This window comes from Adiantum capillus-veneris, chromosome 20 (genome assembly GCF_014529385.1).
Source record: "Adiantum capillus-veneris isolate H3 chromosome 20, ASM1452938v2, whole genome shotgun sequence".
Classification (NCBI taxonomy): domain Eukaryota; kingdom Viridiplantae; phylum Streptophyta; class Polypodiopsida; order Polypodiales; family Pteridaceae; genus Adiantum; species Adiantum capillus-veneris.
The window spans coordinates 117,999,236-118,010,912 of NC_140950.1; positions in this window are offsets into that span (position 1 = coordinate 117,999,236).

Sequence of the window (11,677 nt, forward strand, 5' to 3'; positions counted from 1 at the left end):
AGGCCTTCCCGACGAAAAGCATACCATTCAGACACCCCTTCTCAATGGACGGGTCCTTTGAAAAAAAGGGTGCTTATATAAAACTTGAGCCTAAGTTCTAAGGTGTAACTCGAATGTGTTGCATTCGGGATCGACTCGTTTGTGTTTGAGCCTTGTGGTGGTAGGAAGTTTCTCTTGGGAGCCTATGGTTTGCTATTGTCATGCTTCATTTTGTCTTTCTGTGTACTCGACATATTGCGGGTTCATGTAAAAGCCAAGATGTTTGTAGTGTTTTTCTCCATCAATATACGTAGCTCCTATTGAGCATTGTTTGTAATTAGAAAAAGAAAATCAAAGCTTGAGTTCTAAGGTGGTAAAATATAAGTTTATAATTATTTAAATTTGAGTCATACCTCCTAAATCAAAGAAGAGAAAACAATTTGGATGTCTTATTTTTAACAAAGACCTTCAAAAAATCAAAATGCGATCAGACTCGAGTCACAACTTACTTGTCGTGCTTTTTCTACAACTGTAGATGCTTATCAATGCAAAGATAATTGATGCAACCATTCTTTTGATGTTTGCCATGTGTGTGTTGGTTTTAGAATCTAGCTAAGATACTCTTTTAATGTTCTAGCCTCGAGTGCAGGTGTGAATATAAGCTATCGATTGTGAGAAAGCACAACACACACAAGAGATAAGGGACCAAATGTAGATAATCCATACGTTGTCGTGTCGTTGCATGTGCATAATGTGAAAATTAAAATATCTACCTCACTCTCAATGATTTTGTTATGTGGGACCAAATGCTATGATGTACATAGTGTGATATATGTGAAAATAGATGCCACGACTACAACCGTGTACATACCTTGTCGGGCAGACGAGGCGCTAGACGTGGCACTATGGCATGCTTTTTTACATAAATATATGCCTATTTTGCTTTAGAAATGTACAAATTTCAAGTGTATCGAAGCGGCATGCTCGTTTTGCCTAGAAAGTTCAATGCGGACAATCTTGGCAAAAAATAGCAAGTTTCGTACGCTGACATAAAAGACATGTCCAAAGTACTTACCAAATGGAAAAATGTGGTTCAACATGAAATTTGAACCCAATGGGATTTTTCCTCAATTTTAGGGATTTTTTCCAGTTCGTGTGGGCTTTTTACGGGCAAAAAGGGACATTTTTGGTCTAAAAATGGCTAAAAATGGCCTTAAAATGGTCAAAAATAGCTCTAAATGCCACACCAATGACGGTGCCGTCGTTGCCTACATTGTGAGGAAAGTTTTAGAGAAAAACATGAGCTCTTTTGGACATGTGAGCAAGGAGATACAACCATTCCTTCACAGGGTGCTAGTGCAGTCCCGTGCTGCTTCCTCTATATGGTTGAGGCTGTGAGGCCTCCAATTAGGGTTTCTTCTCCTCAAATAACTAGTTGGGCTTTTCCAATGAAGTATTGAAGCTTCCATGAAATAGTCATGATGAATAATCGAAGCGTAAATTTAGGGTTTTTAACTGTGCAATTGGGAGCAAGGTTACACCTAATATTCACACACACAAGAGTTTTGAGTTAGTATTGGTTCTTTTTCAAAGTGGAGCTTTCATGGCTAGAATTTTGTTCTTTTTCAGTGTGGTTTTGGATTCAAATCATCTACGCCTTGCTTGATTTTGCTACGAATCCTCACAGTCGGAGGCCCTACGTTTTCCTAGTCACACTATGCACTTCTTGACACATCTTTGGTGAACTCGACGCGAAGTAGGATAGGGTGAGGGTTCAAAGGCTTCATTGAAGGTATCAAAACAAATTTTTAAATCTATGGAGCAACAAGAGCAACAGGGGGTTCGGTTTGATCCAGTCACAATGCAAATGTTTCAAGCTTTTGTAGTGTTTATGCGCAGTAGCAAGCTGCATAAAGGAGGGAGCTCTCCTCAACCAAAGCACTTCAATCTGTGGTGAAGAAAATGGATCAATTTAAAGGTAAAGATGTAACAAAGTATCTTTGTGGATATGTTAAGGAGATGGAGCTTCATGGAGTGTCCGAAGCAGAGATGGTGTAAAGTTTTGAACTTGCTGTGGTTCCTGAGATCAAAGAGCATGTAAGGGGAATTAGAAATGAGTATGGGGAAACTTGGGAAGCATTCAAATTAGCTTTGAAGGAAGATTATTTCATGGAGGACTCCAAAAGGGTAACAAAGAGGAATTTTTTAGAGTGGGTAGTTCGGCCAAAAGAGGGGCTCTCATCTACAGAACTGCTAAGGAAATTCGAACGTCATTATGATCAAATTTCAAGGACTGAAAAGGCTACCATAAATTCAAAGAATACAAAGCTCTTTTTGCAGGCTGCAGGTAAAGAGATTCAAGAGAAGTTAAAGGTATTACTTGAGGATAAGGATGCGGAACAAGGCTTGAAGACCAATTGGAATGAGGTTGAAGATGCCATTTCACTGCTTGCTAAGCGACAACGATGAAGAGACAAGATAATAGTCAACCCTACTCAAGTCTCAAGTGTTCCCGAGAGTCCTATAAACCCTATGATTGTGGTTCCAAAGAGTGACAAATCCATCCTAGATGATATTGTCAAAGGAATGCAAGAGCTCAAGTTAAAGCTTACAAGGCTAGAAGAAAAGGGATAACCATCAGGACAATCTACAAGGCAAAGACCTCAAAACAGAGAAGGCTTTGTAAATAGATGCATATGGTGCGATAGTACTAACCATAGAAGGTGGGATTGTGAAAGTTTTAAAGACGCTTTGAGAAAGGAGCTTGTTTTCTTTAAAGATGGAAAAATTCACTTAAGTGAAACAGGTAAGCTCTTGGGGACGAACTTTGGAAAATGCAAGATGAAGAAGCTAGTTGAGGACATGGCTGCTAGCCATGCCATCTCAATGGTTGAGGCAGCCGCCTATGGGTTGAAGGTGGATCCTATTAAGAAAAAAGGACTATTAGAAGTTGGAGAAGAGGAGTCTAATTGTATTGGAGAGCTATGGCCATGTGCTATAGAGTCTGCTATGAAGGGTAAAATGACTACAGAGGTTTTACATGAGGCTGGAGATTGCATTTGGCTTGAAACAAGTTGGAATGACCCCGTGGACTCTTTGTCAGTGCATGCATACATTTCCAAATGTCAAGCAAATGAGGCCACTGTTGAAGAGAAATGTAGGCACGAGAATTGGGATGAAGGGCCTTCAAAGTAGGCTACGAGGAGTGGAGATAGAAATGACACAGTGCCTCCTAGATCACCTTCCCCGCAACAGATGCCTCTCCTCGAAGTGCCTATGCAAGAAGCCTCTAAAGAAAAGAAGAAGGATGCAACAAAATCCAAAGAAAAGGGTCCCGGCCTACAAAATCCAATCCGATATAGAGGCAGCAATGGATCTCAAAAAGGTTTTGGAAGAGAGGATTCTAAACAGTAAGTTGGAATTTACCTTGGGTGAGGTCCTTGGTATAGCAAAGTGGGAATTCCACGAAGAAATAATTGATATCATAAAGAGGAAGTGGTAGCCTCTTTCTAAATCTATCCATGTACAAGGTGAAGAAGAGATTTTAAATGCACAGCGTGTATAGGTCTATGGCGAGCAAGGTGAAGAAACTATTGTTGGATGCTACAAGTCTAGGGGAGGAATAAAACATGTTCGCTTCTTGGATGATGAAGATGAAGTTGAGACCACTCACAAGAGTTACTACTATGCAAGACTTGTAGTCTTTAGTGGATTGAAATTTGCCAATGGGAAGTGAGGTCGTGAAAGTATGCTCAATAGAAATGTACAAGGTCGTTGAGGATTTCAAAAATGCTCAAGGTGTTGATGTACGAGTGGAGACTAAGTATAAGTCCGTGGCAAAGAAAGTGAAACTAGTGGCATTAGCTCTACCAAAAGATTGCACAAATAAGATGGAACAAGCAGCTTTGCAACCGAGCCTTCGTGACCCAAGCAAGATTGGACACAAGTTCACACAGGATTGTTTGAAGGAGTTAAAGGTTGGTTGCGAGGACAGTTTGACAAAAGCTGAAAAGATATGCTTTGAAGACATGCTTGCCAAACACGGAAAAGCTTTTGCATTTAAGCCGCATGAGATAGGGTGTGTTGATACATCCGTTGTTGCTCCGATGGTGATCTTCACTATCCCTCATGTACCTTGGAACTTGAGGCCTATTCATGTTCCAAAGGCTCATTTGCCAAAACTCATTGATTTGCTTAATGAAAAGATCAAGATGGGTATTTTGGATCCTTCTTATGCTCCATAGTCAAACATGTGGTTCACAATTCCGAAGAAAAATGGTTCTTTACGCTTTATTCAAGATATGCAACCTGTAAATAAGACGACAATCAGAAATGTGGGTATAGGGCCAGTTGTTGATGAGTTTGCAGACGCATTTTCAAGAAGGGCAATATATTCTATGGGATATTCGTACTCAAGGTATGATCAGTTCCAACTACCAATGGAAAGCAGGGACGTGACTACCATGAAGACACCCTTGGGTTTAGTAAGGGTGTGCACCTTACCTCAGGGGGCAAAATGTGACAAAGAGTATTTGATAGGAGCAAATGTAATAGCAGAGACTGATTGTCTACCCCTTCTTGGAATGATCACAAGCTGCTCAACTTCCGACATTGCTATGTTAAGATGGATTGCCTACATAAAGTCCTTGAATCCAGAATTTAAGCATATTGTAGGGAAAGATAATCCAGTTGCGGATATGCTTTCAAGAGCAAGGTATGAAAATGAAGAAGATATGGTTGTCGAGGGCGATGATGTAGGCACACAATTCTATAGTATCTCTCATGCCAAGGGTGATCATGTTTGGCTATCAAATGCACTTGAATTGTTTACAGAGGACCTATATCAAGGTGATTGGCTTCTCATTGGACGCTACCTTAGCACTTTGACAAGGCAAGAAGGGTGGACTGATTAAGAGTTCAAAAGAATACAGAGAAAGGCCTATGGATACTTTTTGAAAGATGGGTACTTATGGAAGCGTCTAAAACAAAGAGATGGAATGCCGATGAGAATTGTGAATGATAAGGACGCTCAAAATGAGCTTATGAAAAAGTTTCACGAGAGTCTTTATGCTGGACATAGAGGTGTATGGGCCACCTTTACTAAAATCAAAGAGAGGTATTGGTGGAAAGGTATGTATAAAGATGTATCTCACTTTGTGGAGTCCTATGAAACCTCTAAAATGTACTCAAATGTACGTCATCGTGATGGGTTTCACTCTACTTACCCATTGGCCATGCACTATAAGTGGGTAGTAGATTTGGTTACAATGGCGTTAGGCTTATGGCAAATGAGATACATAGTGCTTGCATGAGAAGACTTAACTAACCAAGTTGAAGGTCGTGCTCTAAGAAAAAAAGCAAAAACGGATATGTAAGTTCCTCTTGGATGATTAATTAGCCATTATGGTTGTGTTGGGAAAATAACAGCAGACAGGGGTGAGTTGGATGCTAACAAAGCAAGCGAGTTTTTCTCTAGGTTGGGCATTAAACTTGCTCTCACTACTACATATAATCCTAAGGAAAATGGTAAATCAGAGCGTGGAATCCTCCTATCATTAAAGCTTTGGCTAAAGCCTGCAAAGGTAAAATGGGAGAGTGGCCTAGGTTGTTGCCTTATGCTTTATGGGTTGATCGTACAACTCATAGCTCAGTTACTGGTTATATGCCTTTTGAGTTGATGTATGGTCAAAAACCTATAATGCCAATTGAGGATTTAATTACCACATGGAATGTATTACCTTGGGAAGATGGAATGAGAAAGGAATACCTTCACTACAAGAGGCTATTCATATAAGCGACGCTCACACAGCGACGCTCAAAAAAAAAATCCCGGCGTCGCTATGAGCGTCGCAAATTTCTTTGGAAATTTGCGACGCTCATAGCGACGCCGACTGGGCTAAAAAAATAATAGAGCGTGCCCAAAAACTCAGATCTCATATCTGAGTTTTTCGGCGCCCTCAAGCAAGGAGCAGGTAACGCTCTCTCTCTCTCTCTCTCTCTCTCTCTCTCTCTCTCTCTTTCTTCTCCACACACACACACACAAACACACACACACAGACGAGGAGAGGAAGGAGAGCCAGGTATGCTCCTTCCCTCTCCTCACTCTCATGTTCCCTTCCCCTCTTTCTCTCTCCCTCTCTCTCTCTCTCACACACACACATAGTTTTTTTGAGAGAGAGAGAGAGAGTACAAACATAAACAAAAACGCACACACACATACATAAACAAAGAATGCACACACACATTGAGAGAGAAAAAGAGAGAGAGAGCATGCATAAACAAAAAACGCACGCATTGAGAGAGGAAAAGAGAGAGAGAACATGCATAAACAAAAAACGCACACATTGAGAGAGGAAAAGAGAGAGAAAACATGCATACAATCCAAAAAAACGCACACACATTGAGAGAGAAAGCGAGAGAAACTAATTTAATGTCGTAGGAAACTAATTAAAATTAAAAGACCTAAAGATCTAGCCGACGAGGAGTTGAACTCAAGACCTATTAGTCAAGAGGGAAATGGCATAACCAATCTATCATACTTGGCATGGGTGATAGAAAGGTTATACCATTTATCTCTTTTTTTGGCACACACATCCACACACGCGCACACACACAAGAAGAAGAGAGTTATAACGTCGTAGGAAACTATCCTAAAAGACGTTAAAGATTAGGTTAGATGTAGACTTACGTTAAATTAGATTTAGGTTTATTTAAGATAAATTAGATTAGATTTAGGTTTATTTTTAATTAGATTTACGTTTATTTACGCTAGATTTAGATTTACGTTATATTAGATTAGATTTAGGTCTCCATAGACTGCGATGCCTGCATGAAGCGGGTGAAGAAAGCCCTCAATGGAATATAGGGTATTGCTGCCTTCACTCATGGTGGGCTCCATCGATCCAAAAGTACTGGTGAAATGTCTTCAGAAGATAGGGAAGAAGGTGGATCTTCAGGGCAGCAAGAGTCACTACATCCCCGACACAATGACCATCTAGACAACCTCTAGTCATTCAACAGCAACTTCAAAGTTAGTAACAAGAGCAAGAACGGTCTAAAGGGCCGATTGCTGTCGTCAGATGTGGATGGAGATGAGGCAGCGTCACCGCCGGAAGTTAACTCTCACATCTTTAGTGATGAGAATGCCAACTCTTGCCGAGTTATGTGAAAAACTATGTGTTAAATCAGTTTTAAGGTTCTTATAATCCCTGTTAGTTTAGTTCTTTGTTTTTAATATAACATAATTTACGTTAGATTTAGATTTATGTTATATTAGATTAGACTTAGGTTTATTTAGGTTTACCCCCCCACACACACACACACACACACACAAGAAGAAGAGAGTTTTAACGTCGTAGGAAACTATCCCAAAAGACGTTAAAGATTAGGTTAGATGTAGACTTACGTTAAATTAGATTTAGGTTTATTTTTAGTTAGATTTACGCTTCTTTACGTTAGATCGAGTCCACGCAAGAATTACTTACGATTTAGGGTTTAGAGTTAGACGAACAGTGAAAAGATCTACTGTGAAAACATGTTAAGATGCTGTGAAGTGCTACAGCTAGAGAAGAGGCAAAGGGGTTTTGTCCACTACATGCAGTATCATGTAGACGTGGGTCTGAAGATTTCTTGTACCCACAAATATAGGTATTGACCAATAAAGACAAGATTATAACCCGGTGGTTCTGATCTCCGTGCACCTCTAGACCGAGGTGTGCGGGGATTGGACATGACTAGAGAATGTGAGGTAAGAGAGAGAGAGAGAGAGAGAGAGAGAGAGAGAGAGAGAGAGAGAGAGAGAGATAAGACGAAGAATGCCAATAGAATATTAAATTTGTTGTCTAGGTTATAAGATTTTTATCCTCATTATGAGTAGTGACGAGGATGTGGGACCGTCCAACCGAAACACCTATCTCTCAACGAGGGTCTTATGTCCTTGTAATCAATGCAAGCATGCTGTGCGACGGACAAGACGTGTTTCTTTGCAGCACGTTCGCGAATTTGGCGAGTTCGATCCATCTATTATAGATCGAGTTGTTGCCAATTATAACTCGTCGGACTCTGACGCTGCCCAACAAGCAGCAATCTTGCAACCCAATAGACGTGTTCGCAGGCGCTTTGGTCAAGCAGCATATGTGAGGCCACAAGATGTAGCCTCTGACATCTCGGGGGATGATCATGCAGAGCACATTCCCAACGAGGCAATGTTTGAGCCTGAGATTGATGAAATGATCGAGACGATCATGGATTCAGAAAGGCTTATCTATGATGATATGAAAAGTGAAGCCGATACGCCATTGTATAATGGAGCACGTATGTCTAGATTAAAAGCACTCCTGGTTCTTCTCAACATGCAGGCAAAGTTTGGATGGAGTGACACTAGCGTCACAGCGCTTTTCAGGTGATCTATTACAATTAGTTTACTTTAATAAAACTCTAAATGTATAATGATCTGATAGATTTTTACACGAATGTATCGTATTTTTATGTTGTGTAGATTTCTTAAAGAGCACATACTACCAGGTGACAATGTGATGCCAGATTCCCGAGATGAAGCAAGAAAGATTTTACGAAACTTGGGGATGGATTACAATTCTATCCATGCTTGTCCTAATGACTGCATTCTTTTCAGAGGGGAATACATAGACATGGAGAAGTGTCCGAAATGTGATTCCAAAAGATATCGAGTAGATCTCCACGGGACAAAAATTCCACAAAAGGTTTTGCAACATTTTCCTCTGCTTCCTCCCATCAAGCATTTCTTCGAATGTAAGTCCATGGCCGCCCTAGCATCATGGCATGATGAGAATAAATCTTCGGATGGTGTGCTACGAATTCCTGCAGATTGCGCAGCCTGGAAACATATAGATGGAACATGGTCGGATTTTGCCAGGGAAGCTCGAAATTTGCGCTTAGGCCTGGCTATGGATGGAGTAAATCCATTTGGTCAAAGATCAACATCTTACAGTGTATGGCCCGTTGTCATCGTCAACTACAACATTCCCCCGTGGTTGACTACGAAGAAGGGGCACCTATGGCTAAGCTTGATTGTGCCAGGGCGATATAAAGTGGAGAATATGGATGTGTATCTTCGTCCACTATTGGAAGAGCTACAACAACTGTGGATTGGCATAGAGGTGGTGGATATGAGCCGACACACAGGACGACGGAATGCTTTGATCATAGGCATTTTAATGTGGACCATGCATGACTATCCCGGGCTAACAGAATGCTCAGGTGATCTATTGACAATCCTCACTCAGACACTGTAAATCTTGTTTTTTCCCATAATTGATCTATTATCATGTGTATACATGCAGGGCTTCAAACAAGCGGATACAGAGCATGTGTCACATGTGGACCTAGACTAAATTCACGTAGGGAGCCCTCACTGAAGAAGCAAATCTACGAAGGTCATCAAGCGTATCTTCCAGACCTTAGAAATGTGGATCGTATGGAGCAATATTGGCCGCAAACAGCGTCTGATGGATCGATAAAACTCCCTAAAGCACCATGGATTTTCACAGGAGCCCAAGAACGCAAAGTAAAAGAGACCATTCGATCTTTGCGGACCTCCACTGGCGTAATGCACTCGCTCCGAACGTGTTTTACTAAAGACGGAAAGCTTATCGGTTTGAAGTCACGCGATTGGCATAAAATGTGTCAGGTACGTTCATAGTGGACTTTAATATCATTGCATAAAATGTGGACTTTATTATCATTGCTGCACATACTTTACAGTTTATTTTACCGGTTGCCATTGAGGGATGTTTGTCTCTCGACATCCGTAACACAATCTACAAACTTGCAAAGCTGGTGCAATGGATCTCACAAAAGGAGATCAACGTAGACTCCATACCATTCACCAAACTAAATGCTGCGGAGCTTGTGTGCATGTTTGAGAAACATTTTCCTACTACCATGCTAACCATTCAGGTGCATCTTCTTGTTCACATAGTTGATGAGGTGGAAATAGCTGGCACAGTTCATTCCAGATGGATGTTCTTCTTAGAACGTTTCATGAAAACGCTTAAGGGATATGTGCGTCAAAAGGCACGTCCGGAGGGTAGCATGGCAGAAGGTTGGTTGGTATCAGAGTCCCTAGTGTACATTGGAGAGTGGCTAGATGGATTTGATAAAGCCCGGGACATGCTATGGCGAGCCATAGATGATGAGCGCATATCTGGGATTGTCATGTGCAATCTTGGTGTTGAGAAGAAGATGACCGAAGATGTAGAGGCTAAAATCAACCGATTTTGCATGCTTCACAATCCAGTGATGCAAAAGTGGATTTCACAATATGAGGATGCAAAGCAAGAGCGACAAAGGGCACAAATCGAGTGGAGACGGGGAAGACGACCACCGATGCACTATCTGACGGGTTTGGAGAGCCTACCAACCTTCATGAGCTTAAGACGGTTGCACAACCAATTGAAAAGCGCACAACAATGCGGTGAGGAAGTGACTGAGGAAGAGTGGGAGTACTCTCGGGGTTGCCCGACCAAGGTAAGTTTGCAATGTACGACATGCTAATGAATTTATTTCTAAATGTTTGAACGGCCACTCATAATCTTTGTTCGTTGTAGTATAAGTCATACACAGCAGCATGGTGTAAAGGTCGACATTTTAGGGTGGAACGGATCGACAAAAAGCGTTTTCTCAAGATTGTGGAATCATGGCAAAATTTGAACAGTCTAGTCGACGACGTTCCTCTGATGCAGATCCTGTGGTGGCGGAACTCACTTACTTCGGCACGCTGCAAGAGATTTTGAGGATCGATTACAGAGGATTTTTTGTCGACTTGCTCGACGTGCAATGGTTCAAGATAATCATGGAGGGTCGCAACGCTATTGTGCGTAGAGGAGAGCCTGGTTTTCTTGAGGTGGATTCTACTAGGAAATGGACTGACCTAAGAGACACTTTCGTACTACCAGAGCACTGTGAACAAGTAAGTATGTAAATAGTTAACATCCCCCTTTTACAAGTTATGTGCTTGAAAGATCTCATGTAAGTTATGTGGCTCTGGCAGGTAATATTTCATCCTACAAAGTCTACATCAAACTGGTGGTACGTCATAGAGGTAGCCCCTCGTAGTGCAAGGACGTATGAAGGCTACCATGTGCCAATCACAACGGCATCAATGGAGGAGATCAGAGAAGATGCTCAATCAGAAGCCGCTGGCAGGTAATATTTCATCCTACAAAGTCTACATCAAACTGGTGGTACGTCATAGAAGTAGCCCCTCGTAGTGCAAGGACGTATGAAGGCTACCATGTGCCAATCACAATGGCATCAATGGAGGAGATCAAAGAAGATGCTCAATCAGAAGCCGCTGCGGTGGTGCCAGACGAGCATCAAGATGCTACTACTCTATATGGGGTGCATGCAGAGGAGTTACAAAATGAAACAGAGGATATGTGTTTAAACGGAGAGCTCTATATAGATATAGGAAGTTATGTTGAGTTATGCGAGGATGAGAGAGAGATCTCTTAAAGCCACAAATATTGTATTTGAACAATTTTGCTCCGTGTTGTAAAAGCTCTGGCTCTCTAAGTACCTTCCATGGTGTATAACGATCTTTTCTACTCGCGCTCACATCTTTTGATTGAAAATTCTAAGTTTTCGACTTGCCTCTTCTATCACTCAATTCATTGCATCATTGTATTTATATGCGTCCTTACGTCATTGTATTTAATGG